This window comes from Pipistrellus kuhlii, unplaced genomic scaffold (assembly GCF_014108245.1).
Source record: "Pipistrellus kuhlii isolate mPipKuh1 unplaced genomic scaffold, mPipKuh1.p scaffold_m20_p_2, whole genome shotgun sequence".
Classification (NCBI taxonomy): Eukaryota; Metazoa; Chordata; class Mammalia; order Chiroptera; family Vespertilionidae; genus Pipistrellus; species Pipistrellus kuhlii.
Window position 1 is genome coordinate 26869490 of NW_023425515.1, and position 19754 is coordinate 26889243.

General features: G+C 40.8%; 1 protein-coding gene across 10 annotated transcripts in view; it reads right to left on the reverse strand.

Annotated features, from left to right (window-relative positions):
• The window catches only part of TNIK (TRAF2 and NCK interacting kinase), a 340325-nt gene that overhangs the window by 155442 nt on the left and 165129 nt on the right, over nucleotides 1–19754 (reverse strand). The gene's annotated exons all lie outside the window — the stretch shown is intronic.

A 19754-nucleotide genomic window follows, 5' to 3' on the forward strand; every position in this document is an offset into this window, starting at 1 on the left:
CAAATAAATTGCACAGGAAGAACCAGCCCTTCATCCAATACCCTTCTTTCAGAGAGAGGCCGAATCTCACAACTAATAAGGACCTAAAATCCTGGACACTTATCCTGCTTCTGCCCTCCAGATCCTGAATTTAAAATTCTTATGATGAAAATGAGAAGAAAAAAAAAGATTTTTAAGCAAACTTTCTTCTCATATTTTACTTGAGTTAAACATTGAGACATTCATCTCTCATGTAGGATTTTACTTTTTTAATTTGAGGACAAAGCAAAAAGGATGTTATTAAAGGAGACATTTGAAGTGAAAATGTAATATTACTCCTAATTTTACTTCCATTTATGAGAGCAATGAAAAATATAAACCTAGACTCTATACCTCAGTTTGGATCTAAAAACACACATTCAACTAAGGACTAAAAATTAAATTCTGAGGGAGGTGGAATACTTTAAAGGAAGACAAAGAGTTACATTTTCCCCCACAAAAAGTAGAAGAAAAAAAAAAATCCTGTCAGAGTGCAATTGCTGAGTCATTTCTTAATAAAAGAAAGAAGTAAAATTCTCTTCTTCTGAAATAACAATAACAAAAATAACAGACTAAATCTAGAAAAACAAAACTAAAATTCCAGTAGCACCCAAAGCCTTATGTCAATCTTTTCCTCAAGAGTACAAGGCCTGTCCACAAGGAAAGAGGGAGAAAGCACAGCAAACTGATGAAAGCAGAGCTGGCAGGCGCAGGCCAGTCTGGTCCTCTGCGGCCCTTCTTCCTTTCTTCTACCTCGAGTTTGAGGTAAAGAGCTGAGCTGATGCTTGTTCCTTACAGAGTAATTCAACATCAAGGTGAAATCTAAATCACTCAAGGATAGAGCACTCTACCTCCTCCCTAAAATGAATGCAAGAGAAAAACAATGGTTTTGTCGTGAAATAGCCATGAAAGCCTAGGCTTTGTTATAGCTGTTATTTATTTCCTAAGGAACAGCAAGATGGCTTTAGAGCTGCTAGCCTGAGGCTAGCCTGGAAGAAAGAGTATTTTCATTTCTAGGTCACTGAAATACATCTGTTTCCAGCTGACCACATGAGTAAGCGGGGTTGTGAAAATGCAGACATTCCACCCACTATCTCCTTCCCTTGTCCAAGGACTCACATCCGGTAAAATGTGAGAGTTCCTCGTTCTTAGCTTAGATTAGATCTAGCCTTTATTGAGGGAGATTTCTTCCATTTTCTAATTGCAGGTGATGGGCATAGTTTCATGTTTCTACAGCATTCTACACAAACACAACTAATCATATCCAATAGTGTGATTTTCAAAATGTGCATCTCAAGAACCATGAAAATAAACTCAAATAGAAAAAAAAAATCACAATGTGAGCATGCAGCAGTGGCAGTTGTTGCATGGATAGAATGTTACTGTACATCTGCTGTCTGTCTGTTGTCTACTATACATCCATCCATTCACCCATCCTTCTTTCCATTAATAACTGATGCTGTAGTACACCATTCAGATGGAATACTGAAGTACCCTACAGCTGTCAGCCAAGACCCTTTTTTTGGTCATTGGTCTCAGCCAAAAGAGCACTGTTCAAAGTCATGCTCCCTCCTAAAGATAACAGAATCCAATGGCAGGAATAAAAAGGCACAGACTTCTTGTCTCAAAGTAGGACAATTCTGAAGGGCCATCTCAGCTCCTGGCCACTCCAAGGGATGGCTGAGGTCTTTGTTGAGACTGAATTGCAGTTAAGCTCTTTCCTCTGCACAATTCTACTCTCTTCACAGCTCTAGAGCCTAAGAACACTCCCCAGTAAAATTCCTACGTATCAGTCAATAAATCGGGATATGTTCCAGAGGAACCCTCCCTCAGACAGTTGGTTCCAGGAATGACCCTTATCACTGGTGGCAGGTGGCTTATTGACTGCTCCTGACATACTGTAGCTGTGTGGCTGTCAAATGTTCACTAGTGGGGAACAGGAGTAGGATACAGGTGACAGAGAGTACACTGATGAGTCCAATGTTTCATACTTTTAAGAGTGGAAATAATACTTTTTAAAAAAGGAATCAGATAGTTTGTACTAAGAGACACTTACGTACTGGAGAAAGACAAAGAAAAGCTAAGGGTGATTAGTCACCAACTGAAGGCAATGTGTGAAAATCATAAAGGAGCTGAGGTTAAATCCTGAGATCTGTGCACTGTCTTCAATCAAGATGGGAACATCACACCTGTAGGCTCAGTGTGTTCATTCCAAGTTTCAGAGTCTCATTCCTTCTGAATCAGGCTGGAGTTGAGGGTTACACCTCTTACTCTACCCTGATCATTAATTCCTGGGTCTGGTCCTCAGCTTTTTCTACTCTCTGGCTACAGAGGATTCAGGTCTTTTGTTATATATCCAGGCTGCAGTCAAGCCTGAGAAAGCCATGTTGAGCTCAGACATCTCAGTAATGAGGATCTGGGTCCTTCCAACAAGACCACCATCTAGATCAGCAAAGATTCTAACCAAGATGGGGAGGGAGGGCTAAAATGAGAAGGAGATGATGAGCATCAGTGCAACCATTATACATTATGCAATGGTGAGGGCTTCTACCTTTGCCTAGGAAAAGAGATCAGCCAGAATCCTAGAGGAGCTGTTTCCAGAACTTACTATACCAAGCAAGAAGACCAAAGTAACACAAGAGACTGACGTTGTATACAACTGTAATGTGGCCCCCAATCCCTTCTTCAGGAATGAGGTTCTCTAAGTCTCTCTCCAGGAATTTACTCTAGCCAAACACAGCAGGTGGACCCAAGGGCATGCTCCCTGCCTTAACCAATGCCCTTTGCCTGGAGGCAGCAAGCAGACAATGACTTGTTGGCATAGGAATATAAAAGCCTACACCCCTTATATCCAAGTGGAGCAAGGTTGAAGGGAAGGGGCATATCAGCTCCAGAGCTCCCTTTCTGGATTCGCTTGGGGCTTTGTAGCTGCATTCAACTCCTTCCACTGCCCAAATCTGTCTTTGCTCTCTCACAGGTGTTGATACAGCACTCCCCAAAAGACACCTACAAGCAAACATCTGTCCTCACAATCTGTTCCCTAGGGAACTCAATCAAAGACTCTATGTATCCATCTACCTACTTATCTACCTTCCTACCTATATATTAGTAGTATGTGTACTCTTGATATTAATGTAAAAGAATATATTTCTTACTCCATCTGGGGTAAATTTTTTTTAAAAGCTCTGACCTAAAAGATGAATATAACAAACTATTGTAGTTAAGCTTTGGGTAGTATACTCCAGATTAAAAACAAACAAACAAACAAACAAACCAAAAAGAAACAAACCAAAACAAAAAACCACCCAGGCATGTTCAAAGCCCCTGTTGTGTAGTTAGAGCATCTGAGTAATTAAAAGCAGGCCAGTATGGCTGGAGTAGAGAGTAAGTGTCTAGCAAGGACTTCACAGGCCACTTTGAGGAGGTCTGTCTTTATCCTAAGACCAATGGGCAGCCACTGAAAGGTTTGAAGCAAGGGTGTAAAGTGCTCAAGTCTCATTTTGCAAAGAATGTCCTAGGGGCAGAAAAGATGATGGAAAAATAACAATTATAATGCTACTTAGTAATTCATTTGAGATATGATGGTGACTTGAGCTGGGATCGAAGTTACAAAGACGGCCAGTAGTAGACAGAGTCAAAAAAAGATATTCAGGAGGTCAAATCAGCAAGATTTCTAAGTAAGTCAGATATATATTGACCCTACACTTCCCACAATGCCTGACACAGCAGGGATCCAATAAATATTTGCTAGATAACAGATTGAATAAAGTAGTGAGATTTGAGGGTTGTATTCAGGTTCTTGGTCAATACCATCCTATGTCCCATCCCCACCCACTACCCACATTTCTGTCCAGCGGCAAAGTGGATAGCGGCAGACGAGGTGGGGTGGTAAGCAGGAATTCCAGGCATTTCACCCCAAATAAGTTAGAAGATGAATTTAGTGGATGAGGGTCCTTTACATTTTACAGAGACCTTAATTTACCCCTCCACAGATCACAGAGAAACTAGAAATTGGTTTTAGCTCTTTCCTTCTGAACTGTGATGATGATGATGGAGGTGAACTCTGGTTTTCCACTCACAATGAAGACGAAAGCATAGTGAAGACACACCCCTTCGGACACTACCAGGGATGCTGCCTTTCTTTGATACAACTTATCTTGAGGCAAAGAGGTCGTCCAGACAACTTGATGAAAAGACTCCAGAAATCCTTACAATCAAAGAACATGGGTTTCACAGACTGTATTTGGCCCAGTGTCTACTCCTAGGGTTTTCCCAAGTTAAAGGAGGCCTCTTTTCCCCCTTGGCCTGCATGTGCTATTCATCGGTAGCTTAAAAAAAATTCTCCTCTCCACAGAGGCAGAGCTGTGACCCAGACACCACTGCTCCCAAACTGTGGCAAAGATGAAGCAAGGAAGCTATACAGGGCAGTTCCCAAGCAACCGCTCTCCATCGCAACGCCACACACACACTGCGAATTCCTCTGGTTGGCACCTCTGAGAGCAGAAAATGGATTGTTTTCAAGATCCTTCAGAGCTGGCCCCTCTGAGAATGGAGGCTTCTCGCAGGCACAGGGTGGGGAAGAAAAGACAGTGCTTCATTTTTCTTTGTTAGAAACGAGGATCCCTCCATCTTCGTGGCTGCCAGTTTGGCTTCGTTGATAAATCAAAATGGATGATTACAGGGGGGGGGGGGAATCAAATAGCCACAATTTTTAACAGACAGCCGGTAATGTATGCAGAGTCCGTGGCAGGGAGCCCACTGCCTGTACCCAGGAAAGGCACACACAGATGAAGCGACAGCAGTGACGAGGCAGATAGGGGGTGGGGTGATGAGAGCTCAAAAAAGTAGCAGAACCAGTTTCTTGGCCATGGCCTTGAGCCAAGAACACCTTTCCCAGTAACCTACTCTCCCAACCCCTAAAATGGGCACAAAACTGAAGATCTTACGACTGCTAGTTTATCCCACAGGAAAACCACAATTATCCGTGGGTTTTGTACATTAAATTCTGGAAGGACTAAGCCCTCGGAATGTTGGGGTTCACAGCATGGGGGTGGCATAGGTGCATCCAGCCAACTCCTCAGCTGTCCCCAATATTCCACCTCTCCCCAGCTGCCAGAGCAGCCTTCCCTATCCGGAGTCAGGGTGGCCTTTGGGGGATTCAGATGGCATTTAAAAGCCCTGATCCTCCACAGCAGTCCAGGATGAAGTATATTCACAACTTTAGTAAAAGAAAAAAGAGTCCCTATATGTGGTGATTTTTTCAGAAAGCCAGAGGTATTCAATGTAGGCAGACTTCTTAGAGTTTGATTTTTTCTTTTGCATTAAAATGTCCATGAATTAGATGTTCACACGGCTTCGGAACACTGGGACCCAAAGCCCCTCCAAGGCAGGGAGTCTGTTTAGGCCTCTGACGTTGCCTAGAACAGCATCTTGCAGAGAGTCGGCGCTCAGTCACACTGGAAAACAGGACGCTCCCATGGTGGACTTTGTGAACTGCCTCCAAGCACAGGGCACGGAACAACTCCAGGGAGAATTGGGGGAAATACCTGCTAAATCAGTGGCAGAAAGCTTTTCTCTTAGGAAAAATGAGACTATGAGAAAGTCTCCCCGTTTCATAACAGAGGAAGAAGCCACAGGGGCTGATGTGTGTGTTTTTGCTCAGGAAGGCTTTGTTTTTGGTGTGTTTTCCTGGTGTTCACTAACATACTGGCCCATGGGAGTGAGCCTTGGAGACTAGAGCAGACACTGGTATTCTGCATTTTATAACCTCACGGTTTATCTGAGGAAAAGTCCAGGAAGAGAAAAGACACAACAAGAGTAAAGCAAGGCCCAGACACTGCCCTGCTATATCGTTCCTCCATCTCAGTTTCCCCTTTTCCTGAGAGAATAGCAACCAAGGCCGGACAGAGCCCATGGTTCTTGGGAAAGGGGGGCTCATTTTTCTAGGTTTCAAATCAATAGCTCCCTCTCCAAGGCCTAGTTTATGAGGCAACTCTGTCTTCCCCTCGGGACCTCTGGCAGACCCTTTGCTCCCTCCCTCCCACCTCCAAGCTGCAGATTAAAAAGATATACTATGTCTTCCCTCCAGGCCACATAGGTTTGTCAATTACAGCCTGACACTGCCCCCCCCCCCCCCACCCCCAACCCCCCGGGAGATTTACAGCCACGTGGTCAGGAGTGGGAGGGCCTGGCTTTGCAGCAGGAGGAACCATAGGCATCATGGGGGTGGGCAGAGATAAATAATAATAATGAAAAGACAGTGCTGCATTTTATTTCACCTAATTTACTGCTTCAATAGGAAGCCAGTCCACCCACAGTGCCGTCCGAGTCACTTAATAACAGAACCTCCGTGGCAGCAGCAAGAGCAGGCCTGGAAGTGCAGGGCTGTGTGGGAAGAGAGAGGACCACGCCGGTGTAGTGGGGGAAACAAAGGGACAGGCCCACAGTGTTCCCAGCTTGCACTCTTGGGGTGGCGGGAACACACACAGGGACCCATCTGACTCGTTATCAGGGCTGTGGAGGAATAAAACCCTCTCCCAGTGTTCTCAAACCTCCAGAAGTTTTAATTAAAACAAAGGAAATGTCAGTAGGAGAAGCGCTGGGATATAATTAGGACCCACCAAATCTAAAGCAATAAGGGCGGAAAGACAGAAATGAAAGGCAAGCTTTCATGTTCTTACTGAATCCCTGCTCTGTTACTGACACAAAAATCAATTTCAATAGGCTTTAGCTGTATCTGAGCAGGAACAGAAAGGACAGATGAAATTCAGTGAGCAATTTACTGGAGTCATAATGATTCCCACAGAAAAAAAAGGGCTACAATGAGCACTCTAACCAAATGCCTCCTCAGTCAGAACTCTGTAAGGACGTGTGTGAGTGTGTGTGTCTGTGTGTGTGTGTGTGTGTGTGTGTGTGTGCGCGTGGTAGATATATAGCTGTAGATGTATATATGGCAATAGATGTACATATAGTCCCAGATATAGATTTAGGAGGTGGAATTTTAAACAGTTATATACAGTATGTTTTAGCTTTTAAAAAATGTGGCTAAACTCTCTAGCTCACATCCTTAAAAGGAAATTTTGGCCCCACCCTCAGGAGACATTTGGGGACATTCAAAGACATTTGTTCAACCTCACAACTTGCTACTGATGTCTAGTAGGTAGAGGCCCAAGATACTACTAAACCTTCGGCAATGCACAGGACATTCCTCTACCCCAACAAGGCATTATTGGACCCCAAATGTCCATGGGGCCAAGATTGACAAACCCTGCTTTAAAAAAATTTTGACTTTTAATAGGTTCTCCTATTAAGCTGGATTCTAACAGGTGTCGTATTCCTCACAGGCACTAAGGTTACACAGATCAAACAGAAGGCCTGGTCCTCAGGGATGTCCCAATGACCAGTGTGAGGGAGATGGAGATGACATTGTTCCTTCTCTGCTTAGCAGCATTTACAATATTTCTCGAATTCCAACCCCCACAACCTATGGAACACAGGTAGGACCGATAGCCCCTAAGTCCACTTTCCACCTGGCTTTTCTATGTGTAAAGGCTAATTCCAAGATCTCCATTGTCTCCCAATGAAGCATTATTCTCTACATCAAAAAAAAAAAAAAAAAAAAAGCTGATGAGGCAGTATTGGGGTTAAACAGAATTTGATTTTTGATAGTTGACTCAGCTACTATTTTTGCTAATTATGTTAATTTGGAAAGATACCTTATTTTCATTCTCAATCATTTTCAGGTCTTCTCCACAACTCTTCATAGTGCACATTCTTTCCCTCTCCTCAAATTTTACTATAGTTTTTAACTAGTGGCAGCTCCATTCAGGAATACATTACTATGTTAGAATAAAGTATAAATTATGATAAAACTATCCTTAATACAAAAAGGTCAATTACCCAATATATAAGAATAAAGGTATTTTTCTTGATCCAATGTAAGTTTTCAAATGAAGGGATAGGGGAATCTTTTCTATTGCTGTACTTGATCTCTTTCCAAGAATTAAGGAAAGTAGAATGCAAGTTTGTTGTTGCGTTGTTGTTTTTTGTGTGTGTGTTGGTTTTTTTTTCTTTTTTTTAAATAAAATAAGCAACATTATATTAGACAGTGACAACCATTCACTGTCTTCTAGGTCATTGAGGATTAAAGAACTCAAGTTTCTTCAAGGTGGTCAACAAGAGCATCCAGATATGGATCTTCCACGGTGTATGAGAGGAATGATGAGGGCACAGTAATGGTTCCACCTACAACAGCGGAAGGGCCAGATCTCCACACAGGCTATGAATCTCCTTCCGCCCAGCAGAAATCCTCTGTGTCAGCACAGGCTGCATCAGCAGTTGTGCTTTCCAAGTGAAGGCCAGCAAATCTTTCTTTGGGTAGGAGGGCGAGAGGACAAAAAGGACATTTGTTTTGCAAATGCAGAACAGCCCTTCCATATTCATAATCTTTCAAAGGGATGGCCAGCATGGACTCCAGAAATGTCCCAGCAACATATCCATCCCTGGGAAGCTAGTGGCTGAGAGTAAGTACTCCTGTGCCTCTCAGAAACCTGTGACCTCCCCCAACTATAATGCTGAGAGTACTTTTGTCTGAAATCTTGGGGGAGGGCAAGTGGGAGAAATATGATGACACCCTGAGAAAAAAGTGAGAACTCTTTTAAGTAAATATGACATACCCAGAGCTCTGGGCAGGCCAGACCGGTGGGTAGCTGACTTGTTAGCAAATGCATTGATTTGCAGCTAAATTTAGCTACAATTCAACTGTGACCCGCCAGGTAGCTTTCTCTCAAGGAGGGCTAGGTTTCCCTGACTCCAGTGAAATTCTTCACTCCCACCACATTTTCCTGATAGATGAGGGACTGTGAGAAGGGCAAGGTGAGCACCTTGCTGACTTGTCTGACAACCTTCTCTTCTCCAGTAGGGGTTGTTATACATACACATGCCATATATAATAAAAGGCTAATATGCAAATTGTCTCAACAGGAGTTCCACCTCCTGGGAGTTTGACCGCTCACCCAATCAGCCCTGATGGCTGGCCAGGCCTAGGGACCCTACCTGTACACAAATTTCGTGCACTGGGCCACACATAGATCTATCTTTATCTATCCATGTCCACGCCAATGTCCATATTTATCTATATTCAGGCACTGCGTCTTTATCCCTTTCCTCTAACATGCATTTACACTTCTCTTCCTTCTGCTCTGCTTGCTCACTCGCTTGCTTCAGATCTTGACTCAAAAGTCACTTTCTCCTGGATCCCTTTCCTGGATCACCTTATCTAAAATTTCAACTCCTCTCTATTTTCACTGTTCTCTTCCTTCCTTGCTTGACTGTATCATCTAACACATTACAGGGTTTATTTATTTATCTATCTATCTATCTATCTATCTATCTATTTATTTATTCATCACATGTACTAGATGTCTCTTGCTCCAGAATGAAGGTGTCCTAAAGGCAGGCACTTCCCTTTGCTCTGTTGGGTCCTCTATCTACAGGACCAGAGCAGGGCCTGCACTCAGTCAATCTGTGTGGTGAGAATGAGTTCTGAACTGCTTTGTGGAAACACTTCTTAAGTCCCCCTATCTCTTTCGTAAAGGTCACAGCATTTCTTATTTGAAGGGAACAAGTACTGTCATCAAATGAAGAAATTTGGGCTCAGAGAGGAGAGTATTTAGCAGGTTGTATATTCCTTTCAGATTTACCTTACATGTAAGTAAACTAGGCAAGAATGCCTCACCTCCCTCTTTTTTATTTTACTTAAAATTCTTCTAAAGCCTAAAGGACAAAGAACAGAGCTATACATCTAAATGCCTGACAATCAGAGTAGATTTTAAATAGGAAGATTTATTTGCATAACTATATATAATTGTTTTTATGCTTTTTTTTTTTTTACAATTGATATTTAATATTATTTTATATTAGTTTCAGGTGTTTGACTAGTAGTTAGATACTTGTGTTTTATTTATATATTAACTTCATGGACTGACAAGTTATATAATACAGGGTATTGAAAAGTTGTTGCTAACAACAACCAACAGATCAACCTTACAGGTAGCGATTAATGATGAGGATGTGTTTTTTAAACCAAAGACAACATTTAATAACTTTTTCTTGACACAAATGTGGAAAGAAGGAGCTAGCATCTTTGCCTAAACCAGTGGTCAGCAAACTGTGGCTCGTGAGCCGCATGTGGCTCTTTGGCCCCTTGAGTGTGGCTCTTCCACAAAATACCACGCACAGGTGCACACGTACAGTGCGATTGAAACTTTGTGGCCCATGCGCAGAAGTCAGTTTCCGGCTCTCAAAAGAAATTTCAATCATTGTACTGTTGATATTTGGCTCTGTTGACTAATGAGTTTGCTGACCACTGGCCTAAACCTTTCAGATCTAAGGTCACCTGCACAAAAGATTGAAGAATTTCCTTTCTTCCTCATTTTCAGTTGTGGAATAGTTTTTGGCATATGGCCAAAGACTCAATATCAAGTAATTTAAACCTAGCTGTCAGGCTCTGATTTGTATTACCTTGGGCCCTGGGTACTTGCCTAATATCCAGAATATCAGTGTCAATTGGCATTTCTTTGGCATTAATCTTGCCTTTGCAACATTAATGACCTATTTCCTTGGTGGCTTCCGTCTTCAGAAGGTATAATAAGAAAATAAAAATGGTGCTCATTCAAGCAAATAACTGAAATGAGAGTTTTTAATTATTTAAATATACCTTTTGCTATCTCAGGAACTCCTAAACATAAAATCTGTCTTAGATTTAATAAACCATTAAATGATTGTAATTTAATGCCAATAATATAATTTTTGATTTATTAATCATTAATGAACATTCAACAGTTTATGCATATATATAACTATTGACAAATACATAAAATTATACATATTATGCATATAAAGCTGCTCACTTTATACTTTAATCGTGTATATAATTCTAATTTTACATTTTTAAAACTTTTTAAATCCTTTTGTGAAGTATACATTTTAGAAAACAAATTTTGAAGCCATGAAAAATCTTTGGAAGATAGTAAAATACAGGAAAGCTGAAGGAGTAAAAAATATTCTATTCAGAATGTGATATATTTTCAATTTTTCAGGAAGGCTTTAGATAAATCTCTTTAACTTTTCATATATTTTATAAATAAGGAAAATAGAAATACTTGTTATGCCTGCTTTCCCTTATAGGCAAAAATGCAAATAGGAGCAACCAGCTAGAATGAGTTCTTGAGTCACCTTATTGAGTCAACATTTCATTTGTGTTGTTCATCGTAACTTCCAATAAAGTTGTCGAACCATGACAATTTCTGTTTAGAGGTTCACAGTATATCATAAATATAATCACTGTGATATTTCACTATTAAGCAAAATGACAGTCAATGAAAGCTTTCTGAAAAGGCATCATCATTATTTATTAAAATATATTTCAGTGCAGGTTAGAATATGGTTAAGTTTTTACAAAGAAAGGTCTTATGAAGATAATCTACATTTCACATAAAATGAGCACAATAATTATAATAAGTTATAGAACCCCTTTTACCTTAGTCATAAGCCACATGGTTAGACAACTCCAACCAACACCATTCCTATTCTTTTCTACATAAATGACATTCCTGAGTTGAAACATTGATTAAAATTTAAAATTATAGACTACTTACTATGGATCTATTATAGATGAAGCACTGTGTCCATCTCTAGGAGGTATGAATTATAAAAATCATTAATGTTTTTTTCAGTAGTTTAATTTTGTTTTGACAGATTTTACTCTTAAAAGGTTTATAAAAATATTAGAGGTTGATGCACAAAATTCATGCACGGGAGGGATTGGGGGGAAAGAGTGTCCCTCAGCCCAGCCTGCACCCTCTCCAATATGGTACCCCTCGAGGGATGTCTCACTGCCCATTTAGGCCTGATCCCAGTAGGATCAGACCTAAATGGGCAGTTGGACATCCCTCTCACAATCCAGGACTGCTGGCTCCCAACTGCTCCCCTGCCTGCCTTCCTGACTGTCCCTAACCACTTTTGTCTGCTAACCTGATCACCCCTAACCACTCCCCTGCCAGCCTGATTGATGCCTAACTACTCCCCTTCCAATCTGTTTGCCCCTAAATGTCCTCCCTTGAAGGCCTGCTCCCTCCCAACTGCTCTCCCCTGCTGGCCATCTTGTGTGCATATGGAGGAAGTCATATTTGACCACTTGGGGGCAGCCATCTTGTGTGTTGGAATGATGATAAATTTGCATATTATGCTTTTATTAGATAGGATTAGATAGTACAGAGGCCTGGTGCATGGGTGGGGGCTGGCTGGTTTGCCCTGAAGGGTGTCCCAGATCAGAGTGGGGGTTCCCTTGGGGCGTGGAGCAGCCTGGGCTAGGGGCCTGTGGTGGTTTGCAGGGCCCCACGATGACCCAAGTGGAGGCTCTGGTATCTGGAATTTATACCTTCTATAATTGAAACTTTGTAGCCGTGAGCAGAGCCAAGCCTCCTGCTCCACGCAGCCATTTTTGTTGGGATTTATTTATCTTCTATTATTGAAACTTTGTAGTCTTAAGTGGAGGCCACGGCAGGCCAGGGCAGGCGGAAAGCGTGGCTTCCCCCATTGCCCGGGAAACCCAAGCTTCCTTCTCTCTCTGTGACTGCAGCCATCTTGGTTAGATTAATTTGCATACTGTACTCAGTCCTGATTTTATGGTGGGCATGGCTTGTGGGTGTAGTGGAGGTATGGTCAGTTTGCATATTACATTTTTATTAGATAGTATGTTATTTCCCCCTGTTTGTTCCATTTTCAGAGGCCTCTTCAAAATTAACGATGATAAACATCAAGTCATGGCATCATATTTTGGGGAAGACACCATGAAACACAATATTATCTTAAAGAAAAAGGAGGAAGAAAGTAATCTACTTTAGTTCACTGAGAGGACCATTTTTATTAGGTCCACAATATTCTTCCCTAATTTTACTTTGCAAGGTCCTTCAAGAACAACCCTCTTTGAGGAAAAACTATTTGAAGAGGGTTGAGATTCTAGAGAGGCTATTTTTTTTTCAAGCCATGATACAATCAATTTTAATTTTGTGTTTAGTGCTATACTATTCTCCACGAAGATACTCTTTTAGTCTAATAATCAACATTCTAATACATTTTCATATATATATGCACTTATCCTAAAAGAACAACAAAACACACACAATAAAAACCTTTTCTCAAAGAGTTTAATAAATGATGGTGAAGAAAGGAGTTTCCTGTATCCTAATTTATATTTACCAATACAAAAATCACTCTCTAGTCGGGTCACATACTTTGAAGTCACAGCTTTAGGTGAATATACTGTTTAGAAAAATATCACATTTTTCAACCAATAATCTAATCTACTGGTCTCTGTGTTACAAAGGTCATATGGAAATGAACATTATGATTGTATTTAATCAATTGACACACCCATATTTGATATACTTCACTAACTAGAAAAAAGTAATTCAATGGCAATAAGATAACAATGACTTACTGGTTGTCTCTATATATTATAGGATCTTATCTAGATTTCAAAAAGAGGCCAGAAATTACTATGAGGTTATAAAAAAGGAGAAAGAAAGCTACTTAGAAAATTTATATAAGCTTCCTAACTGTTTTGCATTTAAATACACCAAAAATTATTTCTGAACAGCTTCTTTCTGGATTGCCAATATTCTCATATAATCTTAAGAAATATAGTATTAATGCATACGTTTGGGAAAGGAAGCCATAATAAAAGAGCACAGTAGTTCAAATCTGTTGAACTTCTACCTCCATTATGTATAAAGGCGCCAGCTGAGTAAGGATTTGGATTCTTAAAGATTGTACTCTTCACGGCTTGTGTGGCTCAGTGGTTGAGCATCGACCTATGAACCAGGAGGTTATGGTTCAATTCCCAGTCATAGCACATGTCTGGGTGTTAGGTTCAATCCCCAGTAGGGGGTGTGCAGGAAACAGCTGATCAATTATTCTCCCCATTGATGTTTCTATTAATATCTTTCTCTCCCTTCCTCTCCCTTCTTCTCTGAAATCAACAAAAAAAATATATTTTAAAAATAAATATTTCAAAACTGCACTCAGGCCAAGATGCAGTTAATACAAACTCTGCAACCTAAGTTGAAGTCAGAGAAGTTATCAGATCTGTGAGATTGATTTGGTAAACAAAAACTATTGAGGAAAGGTGTAAAAACTTTAAAATATCACAGTCTAAGAAACAAGCTGGGGGTAGGATGGGTGGGCAGACATTAAATATATGAATGTTGCTGAAACAGTTGATAACCTCTTCATATTAAAAATAAGAGAAACATTAAATTAAAACCTGAATTTAAAATTTATAATTTTCTTAGACATTTATGAAGGTAATTAAAGGGTCAGAGTTACCTAGGAAGGTTGGGACATCTTTTTAAGATGCTTTTACAAAAATAAAATTAGTTTTTATCATAATTTTAGTATGATAAAGGTGTTATAATACTCTACAATGGAAAAGGGGGAAATGAAAAAATATTTTAAAAATCAATGTAGTGATTCTCACAGTTTATACATTCATTTCCTATTAATTATGTCAGTCCTTCTATAAGTTTCCTTTGAATGCCTACTTAACACAAATATGAATAAAATGCTATTTTTCACCCTTATGAAACTTACAATCACGGATTTCCTCTATAATAACATTTTTAATATTGTGAATTTTTAAATATAAGTAAATGGACATCAATCAAATCCAGTTGGAAAAAGTAAGGAAAAGAGAACTGGGGATGGGGAATAGAAAGAAAGCACAAGTCATTGTTTGTGTAGAGCAATTTTGAAAATATAAGGGAAATAGGCAAGGAAAGCTGGATTGTGGCATTTCAGATGGAAGGCAGAGAGCTGTGTGTGACAGAGAGATGGAGAGAGGGCTGGGGAGGGAGCAAGAATGTTACAGAAGGGATCTGAAGCCAGGTCAGGCTGGTCCACAGTTCTGCCATATTCTGAGTATTAGAGACATAGCCAACCCTGAGCTCTGGGGAACTGAGTTGAAAAATATGTACTGCCCTGAGCTGAACTTGCTTAGATAAACATCACCATAAAATTCTACCCAAGTGAAATGAAAAGGTACATCTTTGAGACAACAGTGGGAACTAAGATGACTCCACAGCTACCAGCAATAAATTAGACCTCCACTGAACACTTGGTTAGAGAATCAGTCAAAAAATGTGTCTTCTATACCCATACTTCAAAACAAGACAGATTCTAATCACCTAAGTAAAAATATAGGGGCTGGAAATAATAAACTGTGTAGCAATCGTAGCTGGTAAGTGAAAATTATTAACAATATCTAAGACCTATTAATGCTTACTATGTCAGGCACTGTTTCAAGCAATTTATATATATTAATTCATCACAACAAATTATAAGGTATTCTTATTAATATCCTCTTTTTACAGATGAGGAAACTAAGGCATAAAGAGGTCACATGACTTTTCCATTATTTATAACATGTAGCATCTTTACTACTTAAATTATTTAAGATATACAGCATTGATATTCATTTCATTTACTGGCTTTTTTTTAATTGTTTCATTTTAATAAAAAAATATATTTCATAAGGCTTTCAGGATTTCACTTGCAATCCTAGTCTTTCTAGCAGTAGTTTCTCTCTCCCAAGACTTGCATTTTCAGAAATTTTCAGCTTGAGAAACTGATATTATGGTGGATTGATACTCAGACATTGCATAGAATCGGAGCTCAAGCAGCCAATTCAGACTGGGCTGGGCAGGAACAGAAGCAAAGGTAAGATTTTAATTCAGTCACAACTGATCCAAGGAACAGGAGATAGACAAGAGGAGGACATTGAAGGCACTGAGCATAGAGGTATTGGTCCATGAATGATGAAGGGCCAGAATCTGTATATGGCTGTGACATCACATGTGCATGAAAAACAGCAGAAAATCAGGTTGGAAAGTAGACAAGATCCCAATCAAGAAGAGCTTCCCATGTCATGCTAAGGAATATGACATTAAAGGGTTTAAGCTGGGATTCCCATCTGCCCCACCTCCCAACCCAACACCACCTAGTTGTGGTATTGCAGTTCATCCATCCTTCACCAAGATATGTAGGCTATTAAATCAGTCAGAATCTTATAGTCATGTAGCAGAGAGGAGAGGATGGATCCAAGGAATAAATAAGAAGTAGAATAGAATTTATATGGGGTGTTGGAATTTTGAGAGAGAAGAACTCTAGGAAGAAGCTGACATGCCTGGTGTGTGCATCTGGGTGGATAGAGGTTCCATTCATTGAGAAAGAAGACTCAGGAGAAAACATCAAGAGGGGAAGAGGTAACTTCAGGTACCTGATGCACATCCAGACTGATGTGTCCACTAAGCACTCAGTTGAGGTATTCAGCTTCAGGGCATGGAGCAGGTCTCATGGAGACAGAAGGACTCATAGAAAACATTAAGAGCCTGTCTGGTGTGGTTCAGTGGTTTAGCATCAACCCATGAACCAAAAGGTTTCCAGTTTGATTCCTGGTCAGGGCACATCCCCAGATTGCAGGCTCAGTCTCCAGTGTGGGTTGTGCAGGAGGCAGCCGATAGATATTTCTCTCTCATCAATGCTTCTATCTCTCTAGTCTCTCTCTTCCTTTCTCTCTAAAAATCAATAAAAATATATTTTTAAAGGACACTAAGAAAAAACAAGCAGATGGTGGGGAAAGAGAAAGTTGTAATGTCACTGAAAATTAAGGGAGAAAATTTCAGAATGGAGGTTGGGATGAGTTTCAGAATGGAGACCAGGTGAAATGAGGACTAAAAGGTGCTCATTCAGTCTGTCAATGAGGAGGTCCTTGGTGACAGAAGCAGAGATAGATGACAGGTTGCACAGAGGAAAGGAAAAAAAGAGAGGTGACCAAGTGAAAACAAAGAAAGTAGAAAAAGGTTGGCTCAGTCTGAAAAGAGATGGAAACTGATCTGACCTTTTGAAAATGTCCGTGTGCTGAGAGGAAAGAGGGAATATAGGGGGAAAGGTGGGAGGCAGGAGGGGAGAGCCCACACCCACCAGGAGGGAGAGTCTTAAACAGAAGGAGGGACAATTCTTGCATCAAGACAGAGCGGAAGAAGATAATGTGCATGAGCATCCATCAGCTGGTTGGGGAGAGAGAGGCATTGTGGGATTCCCATCTGATGTCTTCACTTTCTCTAAGACTCAGGCCAGAGGTCGCCTGCAGAGTATAATGGAGGCAGGGGCAGTGGAAGGAAAGAGAGGTGAAGTTCTGGAGTAAATTCTCTAGGGCACAGGACAAGAAACTGAGCAGGTAGAAACCCTATTATTAAGTTGCTCTGAGTGTCTCATTGGGGTTGGGTTGGGCATTGCTCTTTTCATTGTGTTAGTTCTCTTGTACAGCCCGAATGCAGACCAGAGCAAATGGCTGGATTGATCTTAGTTAAGGGGCCTGCAAGCTGGATATTCTGGAGGAACAAAGGGCGAAGGAGATAGGACATATTGGCTTAAAATGATTACATTAAGGAATCATGGGTCCCACAGCTGGACAGACAGGTCATTAAAGTTTCATGGGGACTGAGAGACTGACAGAAGAGACTAGAGTGCTTAATCAGACTCAGTGCACAGGTGTGCAGTTTGTGTTCTGAATCTAGGAGTCTCATAGGCTGTATTCCGAGGTTGAGTTGCTGCAAATTTAACATTTTAAAAGCAGGACAGATTTGGGTTCTGTTACGTCCAGGGTGTGAGTCACAAGAGTGGGTGTTGTGACAGGAAGCAGTAATACAGCTGTAGTATCAATATAATCCCCTTTACTAATGGAAGATTTGGTGACTTATTCACCATCACAGCTAGTTAATGACCAAGGCCAAGGTTTTGATCCAGACCTTTGCTGCCAAACCCCGTGATCATTTCAAAAGAAATCACTGCACTTGGTATCTTTTCCTTCTAATCATTAAATAAGAAATAATAAGAATGGTGATTTGTGCTTTCAGTTCTAAGAAAATGAAAGAAAGCTACAAATATGACTTAAAAGGCAAGTAACAGTGATAGTTTTATGTTCAGGATTCTGGTTACTATCTCTAGTGTGGAAGCTCATGAAATTCTGTTAAAATGCATCTTTGCATAGTGTTTTCTTATTATGAAAGCATTAAAAGTAAATAGCTATCTAACATGACAACAGAAATAGGGGGGAACCATTTTAGCTCATAAACATAAATCCAGCCCAAAGTGGCATGTCAGTCATGATTCACTCCACTGCCCCCCTTGGCCCCTCCCCACTACCCTCCACCCCTGAAACACCACCTATCAAGCAATCAAGCACCATACTGCTTTAGTATTTAGGGAAAGAAGGCGATGTTACATCACATATTTTCAACCCAGGTATGTCTAGGCCCGCACCCAAATGTTAACCTCTGATTTGTTCAAATGTAAAGGGTACTGTCATTTAATGGTAGGGTTCTCGTTACCATCACCGTTAACATTAAACTGTCTAAGGAGGGTGAGGATGCAAAGGCTGGTGTAGAAATGGCAAGTCAGAGACCTCCTGCAGTAAGGAACTGCTAACCCATCTTAGGTACCCCTTACCAGAACTGTACACATATAGAGACATATGCAAATGGAGCTATGGTGGTGAACGTCAGCGTAATGAACAATTCATTACAGCAGACTAATGAAAAAATGTCAAATTTGCTCGCTCTGACATTAGCTATTACTGCCCTTTACTGTGTATTAAAGTGAGTGGCCTGCAGGGAAGCATATCCTTCACATATTCTCTTATATAATTATCCCATCCTATTATTTTAACTAATCTTACAGCAAGCAGGCTTTTCTTCTGTCAGCGATGGCCCATCCAATCCAACCCATCAATACCCTCCAACTGTCCTAGTGTTTCTGTTTCTCATTAACCTAGTAGCTAACAACTTGCTTTTCCTGAATATTCAGTTGCCAGGGTAGGACCTTACATGGATTACTATTTAATTTCCACATCATCCATGTGAAGTAGGTACAGTTAGCACTCCATTCTACAGAGGAGGAGAGTGAGGCATGGTGATAAGACCACACAGCTGGTAAGACCAGGCACTTAGCCATGCCCACCTAGTCTCTCCTCTCCATGTCCCTGCCTTTCCTACATCCCCCTCTAAATTGCACCCAACTTCTGCTAATCTACAGCTCAGATGGCATGTGTTCAGGATGACTTCCCATTTACTTCAGCCTAGACCGAGCTCTCCCTTCTCAGAGGTAGTTCATTCATGCCTGGATGGAAGGTTTGCTTTCTGGTAGCATCAGCACTGAATCATGGGGAGGACCTTGTGGTGCCTGGGAAACTGGCATTGGCACATGAGGCAGCTTCTTCACAGAAGGGAGATTTGCATGAAATAGCTGCAGCACTTTAAAAATGGCACATGTAACCTGAGCCTTGGTTCCCCAATGTGTTCAGGGGTAGGAATTTCTGGAAATCTGAATTACGTATTTTCTTTCATCTCTGATGCTCAGACCTGGTAGACTTGAAAGACCAGAGAGAAAAAAAAGAATGTTAGAGATCTTAGAAACATTCCTGCCCACTGCTATTAACCGATTCCTGCCTACTCCTCCAAGTCCATGCAGCGAACTCAGAGAAAAGCAAGGACTGCTATTTGTCTAAGTTAGGGGTGTCGAACTCAATCAGAGAAGGGGCCAAAATCTAAAATCCAGCCTAAATCGCGGGCGGAATGGTTTACTAAACAGTCATAAACTGTCATTGTGATGGAAACGCA